Genomic DNA, 11,878 nt, shown 5'->3' with positions numbered 1-11,878 from the left:
AGGGGTAACTCTGACTGACATAGGGCCTGCAATCCTCGGTGTGGGGAGGATGTGTTCCGTCCCAAGGTCCGACTGGGTCCCGGCTTCCACTATGTTTACCCAGTGTGCCGTCAGAGAGATGTACTGTCCCTGGCCACAAGCACTTGTCCACGTGTCCGTTGTCAGGTGGACTCTCCCAGTAACTGCGTTGTTGAGGGCACGGCAGATGCTTTGGGACACGTGCTTGTGTAGTGAGGGGATGGCACACCGGGCAAAATAGTGTAGGCTGGGGACCGAGTACCGAGGGACGGCCACCGCCATAAGATTGCGGAAGGATTCCGTCTCCACCAGCCTAAAAGGCAGCATTTCCAATGCAAGCAATCGTGAAATGTGCGAATTTAGGACTGTGGCCTGTGGGGCTTTAGCTACGAATTTCCGCTTTCGTTCAAAGGTCTGGGATATGGACAATTGAACGCTGCGGTGGGACGTGGACGTGGACGTTGATGCTGTTTCTTGAGAAACTGCCATAACAAGTGAAGACTGAGAGGAGGGGGCATCTTTACATGCAGTATGGACAGGGGATTGCCTTGCACACACAACAGGGGGTTCTATTGCATGCACAACAGTGGAAGAAGCAGTGGTGACACCCGCTGACACTGGTCGTGGACCCTGGGTTTCGCCACACAAAGTCGGGTGCTTTGCTGCCATGTGTCTGATCATGCTGGTGGTGGTCAGGCTGGTAGTTTTGTCACCCCTGCTGATGCTGGCATGGCAGGTGGAACATATGGCCTTTTTGGGGTTATCAGCAGAGTCTTTAAAAAAATTCCAGACTCTGGAAGACCTACCGGTTGTACTGGCAACGTCCTTCGTGTTGGTGTTACGGGGAAGGGTTGCCCGCCTTCTGTGTGCGGCCACCACACTGCTTCTTCCGGCCTGTTGGGTTACTCTGCCTCGCTCCCACTGTGTGCTGCTGGCCTCACTCTGCATGTCCTCCCTCCACGTTGGGTCAGTTACTAGATCATCTACCACCTCCTCCTCTTCCACTTGCGCACCACGATCCTCCTCCTCACTTCCTGGCAATTGTGTCTCGTCATCGTCCACCTCTTGTGACAGATTGCCAAAGTCGACTTCCTGTGGCCGTGGCTGTTCAAATATTTGGGCATCGCAACATGGGATCTCTTCTTTCACCACTTCAAGCGTATCAGGCGAGGGGCCCAAATATGGAAATGGACCAGTGAACAGCTCTTCAGAGTTTCCAAGTGTGGGATCACTTGCTGTCTGACGACACTCGGCATGGTGGGAGGAAGGAGCATCAGGGTGAGGAGGAGTATGCGGTCGAGACTCACGGCTACTAAGAGTTGACCGTGTGGAAGACAGACCGGAGGTGGTGGTGCCCAGGTAACTGGAAGTTTTATCTGCTATCCAATTAATAACCTGTTCACACTGATCAGTTCTCAATACTGGTGTTGTTCTGTGCTTCCCTAGTAATTCGGTCAAGAAGTGGGAGCGAGAAGATGTGGCTGTTGGTTGTGGCACATTTTCACCTTGGCCACGGCCCCGTCCTCTGCACGAACCATCACCAAAACGTCCACTTCCACGTCCCTTGCCACTCGCCTTGCCCATTGTAAATGAAGTAAAATAGCTTACACTTGCACTATCAATGGAAAAAGGGTTTTTACCGAGGGATGGCAAAACCACAGTTATTGTTTACTGGGGTATACCACACTTTTTTAAATAGAGATATTTGAGGCTGAACAGTGAGCTGTTATGATCTGCTACAGGGACTAAGGAAAGACAGGAGAACTGTCCCTACAATAGAGCTAAACTAGATCCCTACGATGTAACGGGGAACCTGATCCTGCGATCAGACCCGCTAAAGTCCTCGGCTAGTCTGAACGAAGACCTATAGATGTGAGGGAGGGATCCCTACAAGAACTAGGGACTGGGATAAGTTGGACACCTCCTAGCAGAAATAGTAGCAGTCAAAGACAAACACACAACAAAAAGCATAGAGGTCAGAAGACCTAGCAAAACTAACAGAGAACGGCAACAGAGCACCAAGCTAGCTCAAGAGTAGTAAATACAATGAAGTCCAGCAAGACCAGGAGGGCGGAGCCGGATTAAATAGGCAAAAATGGTCATGTGGCCGACAAACTAAAAAAAACCTAACAGGAGAGTTCTAACAGTACCCCCTCTTCTAAGAGGATCCTCCGGATCCCCTAGGCCCAGGCTTACCAGGAAACCTCCTGTGAAACGCTCTGACAAGTCTGGAAGCAGAAACATCATCCGCCCTCACCCATGAGTTATCCTCAGGTCCGAAACCCTTCCAAGCGACGAGATACTGCAAACTCCCTCTATACCGTCTAGAATTTAGGATGCGGGAAATTTCATATTCCCCGTCCTCCACCACCGGAGGAACAGTGGCAGAGGCGTCACCATCAGACACATCAGCTTTTTTCAACAGAGAAACATGAAACACCGGGTTAATCTTCCAGGACGTAGGGACCTCCAACCTAACAGCAGATTGGTTAACTATCTGAAGCACCTTAAAGGGCCCTACGAACTTGGGACCCAATTTTTTAGAAGGAATCCTCAATCGCAGATTCTTAGAGGACAACCAAACCATGTCACCAACAGCAAACAAAACCTCTTGCCATTTCCTATCAAAGTACCTCTTAGATTTTTTGTTAGCCTCCTGAAGATTACCACGCACATCCGTCCAAACTCTCTCCAAATCACCGGAAAAACTCCCCTCCTCAGGCACAGCCGAAACCAATTTGGAGAATGACCCAAAAGACGGATGTCTCCCAGAACAACAAAAAAAAGGCGAACACCCAGCAGAAGAGGATGTATGGTTGTTAAGAGCAAATTCAGCAAGTGGCAGAAACTCAGACCACCCCTCTTGATTGTCTGCCACAAAACAACGCAAGAACTGCTCAACATCCTGGTTCTTCCTTTCTGTCTGGCCATTAGACTCAGGATGATATCCAGATGACAACGACAAATGAACTCCCAACCTGTCACAAAAGGCACGCCAAAAACGAGCCACGAACTGAGGTCACCTATCAGAAACAATGTCAGTAGGAACACCATGTAGTCTGACAATTTCCTTGACAAAGGCCTTAGCGAGTGTAGCGTCGGCGTCCCTGCCCTCTGCTAGGCAGGGACGCTGTTCCCCTCACCTCTCTGCTCCGAGCCCGGCGTCCCCCTCCCGCTCTGCTGGCAGCGCGCGCTCCTTCCCGGCCACTGTGCTTAGGGCGCGCGTGCGCTCCCTCCCTCTTAAAGGGGCCGCGCGCGCCGTCCTAAGGAGTCCCTGGCCAATGGCCGGAGGACTTCACCATATATAAGGCACCTCCTCCAAAATGTAGGTGCCCGAGCAATGTTGTTGCACTGTTCACTACTCTGCTTCAGCCCTCAGGTCCCGTTGCCAGTTACCTGCCAGTTACCTGCCTGATTCCTGCCAGAGTCCTGCCAGTTTGCTGTCTGTTTCCTGCCTGATATTCCTGCTACCTGCTTGCTAGCCTGAGGTCCGACGGTCTGCCTTCCTACTCCTGTCAGTCTGTCTATGGACCAGCTTGCCCGCTCACCTGGGAGCGCTCCTCTGCTACCTGCCTGCTAGCCTGCCTGGAGGCTTCGCCGTCACGTGTTGTGACCACCTGCTATTCCAGAGACTCTTGCCCGCTCACCTGGGAGCGCTCCTCCGCTACCTGCCTGCTTGCCTACCTGGAGGCTCCGCCGTCATGTGCTGTGACCACCTGCTATTCCAGAGACTCTTGCCCGCTCACCTGGGAGCGCTCCTCCGCTACCTGCCTGCCTGCCTACCTGGAGGCTCTGCCGTCACGTGCTGTGACCACCTGCTTTTCCAGAGACTCTCGCCTGCTCACCTGGGAGCACTCATCTGTCATCCGCCTGCTAGCCTACCAGGAGGCTCAGCCGTCACAGGTCGTATCTACCCTATACTCAGAGACTGTCCCGGTCACTTGCTGTGACCTCCTGCCCGTTCACCCAGAGACTGCCCCGGTCACTTGCTGTGACCTCCTGCCCGTTCACCCAGAGACTGCCCCAGTCACTTGCTGTGACCTCCTGCCCGTTCACCCAGAGACTGCCCCGGTCACTTGCTGTGACCTCCTGCCCGTTCACCCAGAGACTGCCCTAGTCACTTGCTGTGACCTCCTGCCCGTTTACCCAGAGACTGTCCCGGTCACTTGCTGTGACCTCCTGCCCGTTCACCCAGAGACTGTCCCGGTCACCTGCTGTGACTGCCTACCCGTCTTCCCTGGTCGCCACCCGCTCCCTTACAAGGACCGCCCCCTTGTATAGTAGCTCAGAGGTTCCGCCTACCAGACCCGTTACAGTTTGCTCGGGCCCTGGAACCCGGTGGCACCCAAGCTCCCTCGCTCTCGGACCTCTGTCATGAACTGTCCCATCAGAGGTCCCAACAGGAGTCCATCCTGGGTCACCTGCGGAATGTCAATTCTCGCCTGGACACTCTGACTGCTCCGCCAGCAACCTCCGCCAGTGCCATGACTCGCAACCCGGCAGCTCCGCTGCCCACCAATACCATGGTATCCTGCCCCGGACCCCGGCTTTCTGCACCTCCTCGCTTCGGAGGCGACTCCGCCCAGGCTCGGGGCTTCATAAATCAGTGCACCCTGCACTTTGAACTCCTTTCCCACCAGTTTAACTCCGACCGGGCCAAAATTGCCTTCATCATGTCCCATCTCACCGGGGAGGCCCTGGCCTGGCTAAATCCTCTATGGGAGAGAGGAGACCCCCTGGTGTCCGACTTGCCTGCCTTTCTCATGGCTTTCCGGAAAGTCTTCGACGAACCCGGACGGAAGACCTCATCCGCATCATCTCTGCTACGCCTCCGTCAGGGAAGTCTCACCGTGGGCCAATATGCCATACGGTTCCGTACCCTTGCCTCGGAGCTTGCCTGGGATAACGACGCTCTGGTATCCGTCTTCTGGGAGGGTCTGTCCGGCCGTATTAAAGATGAACTTGCCGGTCGGGACATTCCTACCACTCTCGATGACCTAATAACTCTTGCCACCCGGATTGACCTACGGTTCCAGGAGCGTGCCAAAGAGGTCACCCGTGAGAGGAGGTTTCCACGTCTAGCTCCTACTTTTCAGAAATCCATCTCTCCCCAGGTACACTCTCCTGAGTCTATGCAGGTCGACCAGACCAAGATGGTCAAAACCCGTCAGGACTTACGCCGTGCCGAAGGGAGCTGCTTCTACTGTGGCAGTAAGGAGCACCAGATCCCTACCTGCCCGGAGAGGTCGGGAAACGCCTGTGTCTAGGTTCGCTCAGAGAGGTCAACCTAGACAAGAATAAATCCTCTCCATCTCTGCTACTGTCAGTCTCTATTATCTGCGGGGAGAATTGTTATTTCGAACTAGCCCAACTTGACTCTGGAGCGGCCGGGAATCTTATCTCACAGTCCCTGGTAGAAAAATACCGCATTCCCACCAAACCTCTGGCTGTACCATTATCTGTCGCTGCTGTGGATGGGGGCCTCTTACCACGTCCCATCCAACTCATCACCGAACCCGTAACTCTGCAGGTGGGAATGCTGCATTCTGAGAGCATCTCTTTTCATGTTCTGCCTGGACTCTCTCACGTCCTCTTACTAGGTCTACCTTGGCTCCAGAGACATGCACCCGTGCTTGACTGGCAGACCGGAGAAGTCCTTCGCTGGGGACAGGACTGTCATAAGACTTGTTTGGTTCCTGTTCATCCCATCCGTCCTTCTCCTACCCCATCTAATCTACCTGGACTTCCGATTCCCTATTGGTCATTTGCTGATGTCTTTAATAAAAAGGAGGCAGAGACATTACCCCCTCATAGACCATACGACTGTCCTATCGACCTGTTACCCGGTACTACTCCTCCCCGTGGGCGTATTTACCCATTGTCCGCTGCTGAGACCCGGTCGATGTCCGAATATATTGAGGAGAATTTGGCCAGGGGATTCATCCGGAAATCTACCTCCCCGGCGGGAGCAGGCTTCTTCTTCGTAAAAAAGAAGGACGGCTCTCTCCGTCCCTGTATAGACTATAGAGGCCTTAACCAGATCACGGTGAAGAATAAGTACCCCCTTCCGCTCATTCCAGAATTATTTGATCGCCTGAGGGGGGCTAGAGTCTTCACCAAACTGGACCTCCGTGGGGCGTACAACCTGGTCCGTATCCGTCAAGGGGATGAATGGAAGACTGCATTCAACACCCGGGACGGCCACTATGAATATCTGGTAATGCCCTTTGGTCTCTGTAACGCTCCTGCCGTCTTTCAAGAGTTGGTCAATGACATCTTCCGGGACCTTCTCTACTCCTGCGTTGTGGTGTACCTGGACGACATCTTGGTCTTCTCTCCGGATCTCCAGACTCACCGGAGGGACGTTCGTCAGGTCCTGCTCAGGCTCAGGCAGAACCACCTCTTCGCTAAATATGAGAAGTGCCTCTTTGAGCAGACCTCGCTTCCGTTTTTGGGCTACATTATTTCTCAGACCGGCCTACGAATGGATCCAGAGAAACTGTCTGCCATCGAGAAATGGCCCCGACCGGAGGGGTTGAAGGCCATTCAGCGGTTCCTGGGCTTCGCCAACTACTACCGCCTCTTCATACCGCACTTCTCTTCCCGGACTGCCCCAATTTCCGCGCTCACCCGTAAGGGTACTAATCCCAAAGAGTGGCCGCCCGAAGCAGAGGAGGCTTTTCTTTCCTTAAAACAGGCCTTCTCTTCTGCCCCGGTGCTGCATCGTCCGGACGGCAACAAGCAGTTCTTTCTGGAGGTTGACGCCTCCTCCTCTGGAGCCGGAGCTGTACTTACTCAAAAATCTTCTTCCGGGAGGATGGTAACTTGCGGCTTCTTCTCCAAACTCTTCTCCTCTTCTGAACTCAATTATTCCATAGGAGACCGAGAGTTATTGGCCATCAAGCTGGCATTGGAGGAGTGGCGTTACCTACTCGAGGGGGCTCTTCATCCGGTAATAATTTACACTGACCACAAGAACTTGGCTTATCTCCAGCATGCCCAGAGACTTAATCCGCGCCAAGCCCGGTGGTCCTTGTTTTTTGCTCGCTTTGATTTTGTTCTACATTTTCGCCCGGCTGACAAGAACATCAAAGCAGACGCCTTGTCCCGATCCTTTCTGGTATCTGATCTCGAGGAGGAACCTAAACACATCATCGATCCCGCCAGAGTAATGCAGGTGGCTCCCGTGAGTCTAAATCGTCTCCCTCCCGGTAAGACGTTCGTATCGGTACCTGATCGGGAGAAGATCCTACACTGGGGTCATTCGTCTAAACTAGCTGGCCACGCCGGTCAGAAAAAGACCCTCCAGCTTATTTCCCGGCACTACTGGTGGCCTAACCTGCGCAAGAATGTAATAGACTTTGTTTCTGCCTGTGTGTCCTGTGCCCGCAACAAAGTTCCGAGACACCTGCCAGCCGGTCGCCTCCTTCCTCTGCCAGTACCTGCTGCCCCCTGGCAGCATATAGCGATGGACTTCATAACTGATCTTCCCGTCTCTGCCGGTTGTACGGTCATTTGCGTGGTCGCTGACCGCTTTTCCAAGATGGCTCACTTCATTCCATTGCCAGGCCTCCCGTCTGCACCCGAGCTGGCTAAAGACTTTATCCGCCACATCTTCCGTCTTCATGGCCTGCCCCGTCACATCATGTCGGATCGTGGGGTACAGTTCACTTCTCGTTTCTGGAGAGCCACTTGTAAATTGCTAGACGTCACCCTGGACTTCTCCTCCGCTTACCACCCACAGTCTAATGGTCAAGTGGAGCGGATCAATCAGATCCTGACCAGTTACCTCCGGCACTTCGTTAATGCCCACCATTCTGACTGGGTGGATCTCCTGCCATGGGCCGAATTCTCGTACAACAATCACGAGAGAGAATCTTCCTCCAAATCCCCGTTTTTTGTAGTCTTCGGTCAGCATCCTCGGATCCCGTTTCCCGTCTCCACCTCGGTGGACAATCCGGCTGCGGAATCTCTTGTTAACAAATTTTCCTCCACATGGGAGAGTACCCGGTCCGCACTCCTTCTGTCATCCGAGCGTATGAAAAGACATGCTGACAAAAAACGTCTGGATCCTCCTCAATTCCGTCCAGGGGATAAGGTCTGGCTCTCGTCCAAGTATGTCCGGCTCAAGATTCCTTCCTATAAGTTAGGGCCTCGGTTCATCGGTCCTCTGGAGGTCATCAGTCAGATCAACCCAGTGGCCTATAAATTGAAACTCCCGGCCAACTTGCGGATCCCTAACTCCTTCCATGTATCTCTCCTCAAACCCGTGGTACTTAACTCTTTTTCCAAGTCTAAAGGTACGCCTCCTGCTCCGGTTTCCGCTGAAAACGAATTTGAGGTAGAGAACATTCTGGCCACCAAAAGGGTAAGAGGGAAGACCTTTTTTCTAGTAGATTGGAAGGGGTTTGGTCCTGAAGAGAGAACGTGGGAGCCCCGGGAGAACATCCATGCCCCTCTCATCCTTGCTAAATTTCTGTCTGGCCTAAAAAAGGGGGGCCTAAAGGGGGGGGTACTGTAGCGTCGGCGTCCCTGCCCTCTGCTAGGCAGGGACGCTGTTCCCCTCACCTCTCTGCTCCGAGCCCGGCGTCCCCCTCCCGCTCTGCTGGCAGCGCGCACTCCTTCCCGGCCACTGTGCTTAGGGCGCGCGCGCGAGCGCTCCCTCCCTCTTAAAGGGGCCGCGTGCACCGTCCTAAGGAGTCCCCGGCCAATGGCCGGAGGACTTCACCATATATAAGGCACCTCCTCCAAAATGGAGGTGCCCGAGCAATGTTGTTGCACTGTTCACTACTCTGCTTCAGCCCTCAGGTCCCGTTGCCAGTTACCTGCCAGTTACCTGCCTGATTCCTGCCAGAGTCCTGCCAGTTTGCTGTCTGTTTCCTGCCTGATATTCCTGCTACCTGCTTGCTAGCCTGAGGTCCGACGGTCTGCCTTCCTACTCCTGTCAGTCTGTCTATGGACCAGCTTGCCCTCTCACCTGGGAGTGCTCCTCTGCTACCTGCCTGCTAGCCTGCCTGGAGGCTCCGCCGTCACGTGCTGTGACCACCTGCTATTTCAGAGACTCTTGCCCGCTCACCTGGGAGCGCTCCTCCGCTACCTGCCTGCTTGCCTACCTGGAGGCTCCGCCGTCACGTGCTGTGACCACCTGCTATTCCAGAGACTCTTGCCCGCTCACCTGGGAGCGCTCCTCCGCTACCTGCCTGCCTGCCTACCTGGAGGCTCTGCCGTCACGTGCTGTGACCACCTGCTTTTCCAGAGACTCTCGCCTGCTCACCTGGGAGCACTCATCTGTCATCCGCCTGCTAGCCTACCTGGAGGCTCAGCCGTCACAGGTCGTACCTACCCTATACTCAGAGACTGTCCCGGTCACTTGCTGTGACCTCCTGCCCGTTCACCCAGAGACTGCCCCGGTCACTTGCTGTGACCTCCTGCCCGTTCACCCAGAGACTGCCCCAGTCACTTGCTGTGACCTCCTGCCCGTTCACCCAGAGACTGCCCCGGTCACTTGCTGTGACCTCCTGCCCGTTCACCCAGAGACTGCCCCGGTCACTTGCTGTGACCTCCTGCCCGTTCACCCAGAGACTGCCCCAGTCACTTGCTGTGACCTCCTGCCCGTTTACCCAGAGACTGTCCCGGTCACTTGCCGTGACCTCCTGCCCGTTCACCCAGAGACTGCCCCAGTCACTTGCTGTGACCTCCTGCCCGTTTACCCAGAGACTGTCCCGGTCACTTGCCGTGACCTCCTGCCCGTTCACCCAGAGACTGTCCCGGTCACCTGCTGTGACTGCCTACCCGTCTTCCCTGGTCGCCACCCGCTCCCTTACAAGGACCGCCCCCTTGTATAGTAGCTCAGAAGTTCCGCCTACCAGACCCGTTACAGCGAGTGTCTTAGCGCAAGGCAGTTTGATGAAGGGAACCAAGTGACACATCTTGCTAAAACGGTCCACGACCACCCAGATGACCGTGAAACCTTCAGAGGTGGGAAGGTCAGTAATAAAGTCCATAGCCAGATGTGTCCAAGGTGCACTAGGAACCTCCAGAGGGCAAAGCAACCCCGCAGCAGGAGCATGATAAGACTTGGATCTAGCACACACAGTACATTGGCGCACCCACTTAATGACTTCCTTCTGCCATCCAGGCCACCAAAAACTGCGACCCACAAGTCTCTTGGTCTCAGAAATTCCTGGATGACCTGCCAACCGAGACTCATGACACTCAACAAACAAATCTCTCCTAAAGGTCCTAGGCACAAACAACCTCCCATGGGGAGTGTTAGATGGGGCATTCTCCTGAGCTTTAAGAATCTCATCCTCCAAAACGGAGTCCAAAGCAGCAATCACAACACCTTCTTGTAAAATGCTCTCCTCTTCCTCCTCAACACCGACCATGGGAGAAAAGCTGCGAGACAAAGCATCCGCTTTAACATTCTTGGTACCTGGGATGTAAGTAACGGAAAAATTAAACCGCGAGAAAAAAAGTGCCCACCTAGCCTGACGGGCATTCAAGCGCTTGGCAGCATCAAGATAGATCAGATTTTTATGATCAGTGAAAACCTGAATGGGAAATTCAGCACCTTCCAAGAGGTGACGCCAGTGTTCAAATGCGAGTTTAATCGCCAGCAATTCCCAATTACCAATATCGTAATTAAGTTCAGTCTCAGAAAATTTTTTTGAAAAAAAGGCACAGGGATGTACTCCATCCTTGTTTTCCTGAGACAACACCGCACTGACCCCCACCGAAGAAGCATCAACCTCAACCAAAAACGGCTTAGTCACATCAGGCTGCATAAGGATGGGAGCAGAGGTGAACCTCTCCTTTAGAAACACAAAAGCTTCAATGGCCTCAAAAGTCCACTGAACCGCATTAGCACCTTTCCTGGTGAGATCGGTCAGCGGTTTGACAATAATAGAAATTTTTTTCATGAATTTTCTGTAATAATTGGCGAAACCCAAAAACCTCTGTATCGATTTCAAACCAATAGGCCTAGGCCATTCTTGCACAGCTTGAACTTTAACCGGGTCCATCTCAAAACCTTCACTGGAGATAATGTAGCCCAAAAAACTAATTCTCTGTACAGTGAACTCACATTTCTCCAGCTTAGCAAAAAGCGAATTGTCCATTAATAACTGTAATACCTCACGTACGCTTTGCCAATGAGACTCCAGATCAGGCGAATAAATCAGAATGTCATCCAAATACACAACCACATTTTTGCCGATTAAAGGTCTAAGGATGTCATTAATAAGATTCTGAAAAATGCAGGAGCATTGGTAAGACCAAAAGGCATAACCAGATTCTCAAAATGACCCACAGGAGTGTTAAAAGCAGTCTTCCATTCATCACCCTCCTTCATGCGCAACAAATTGTATGCCCCCCGGAGATCAATTTTAGAGAACCACTTGGCCCCCACTAACTGGTTAAATAAATCAGGAATCAATGGCAGTGGGTAAGGATTGCGTACAGTAATTTTATTAATCTCACGAAAGTCCAGACAAGGACGTAAACCGCCATCTTTTTTTTTTACAAAAAAAAATCCAACAGCCACAGGAGACTTGGAAGGCCTAATGTGACCGGCGGCCAAGCTTGTCTGTATGTATTCCTCCAAAGCCTTTCTCTCAGGAATAGTAAGATTAAATAAACGACTTTTAGGAAGAGTCGCTCCAGGGACAAATTCAATGGTACAATCATAGTCTCTATGGGGAGGCAAAATTTGTGACTCCTCCTCAGAAAAAACTCTACAAAAATCCTGAATAGGTACAGGCAATTCCCCTTTATCCACAGCAGCAATACGTCCGTTACAACACTTGTCATAACACTTAGGGCTCCAGGACTTAATTTCATTAGTAGACCAATCCAGTAC

The sequence above is a fragment of the Phyllobates terribilis genome, unplaced genomic scaffold (genome assembly GCF_046119375.1).
Source record: "Phyllobates terribilis strain yellow unplaced genomic scaffold, ASM4611937v1 Scaffold_12__6_contigs__length_324123572, whole genome shotgun sequence".
Taxonomy (NCBI): domain Eukaryota; kingdom Metazoa; phylum Chordata; class Amphibia; order Anura; family Dendrobatidae; genus Phyllobates; species Phyllobates terribilis.
The sequence above is the reverse complement of the archived record's forward strand: the minus strand, read 5'-3'. Positions refer to the sequence as shown.